Below are 284 nucleotides of genomic sequence, written 5' to 3' on the forward strand. Positions count from 1 at the left end.
CAGGCCTGCCTGCTCTCACTAACGATCTTCCTCGTCCCCGGGCCAACTCGGACAGTTTGCTCATTTATTGCAACGGTCAAAGCTGGCTCGTGCCAGAACAGCGCGCGCGCGCACACTCACACACCCGGGGGTGGGCGAGTGGGGGACTTTTTTTTTTACAAAATGAAAAGCTAGACTTGCTCCTCAGCAGCGGGGCGCTGCGCTACGGGGTCGGAGCTGACTCTCAGCAGCAGGAAATCCCTCCGGTCGCCGCGACGTCCAGCCCCGGCTCGGCGCCCGCGTGG

General features: G+C 62.7%; 1 protein-coding gene across 2 annotated transcripts in view; it reads left to right on the forward strand.

The window, feature by feature from the left end:
- Window positions 1–284, forward strand: part of Adam12 (ADAM metallopeptidase domain 12) — a 405947-nt gene that overhangs the window by 44785 nt on the left and 360878 nt on the right. The window lies entirely within an intron of this gene.

Source organism: Fukomys damarensis, unplaced genomic scaffold (assembly GCF_012274545.1).
Source record: "Fukomys damarensis isolate Sample0158 unplaced genomic scaffold, DMR_v1.0_HiC HiC_scaffold_8, whole genome shotgun sequence".
In the NCBI taxonomy this organism is placed as follows: domain Eukaryota; kingdom Metazoa; phylum Chordata; class Mammalia; order Rodentia; family Bathyergidae; genus Fukomys; species Fukomys damarensis.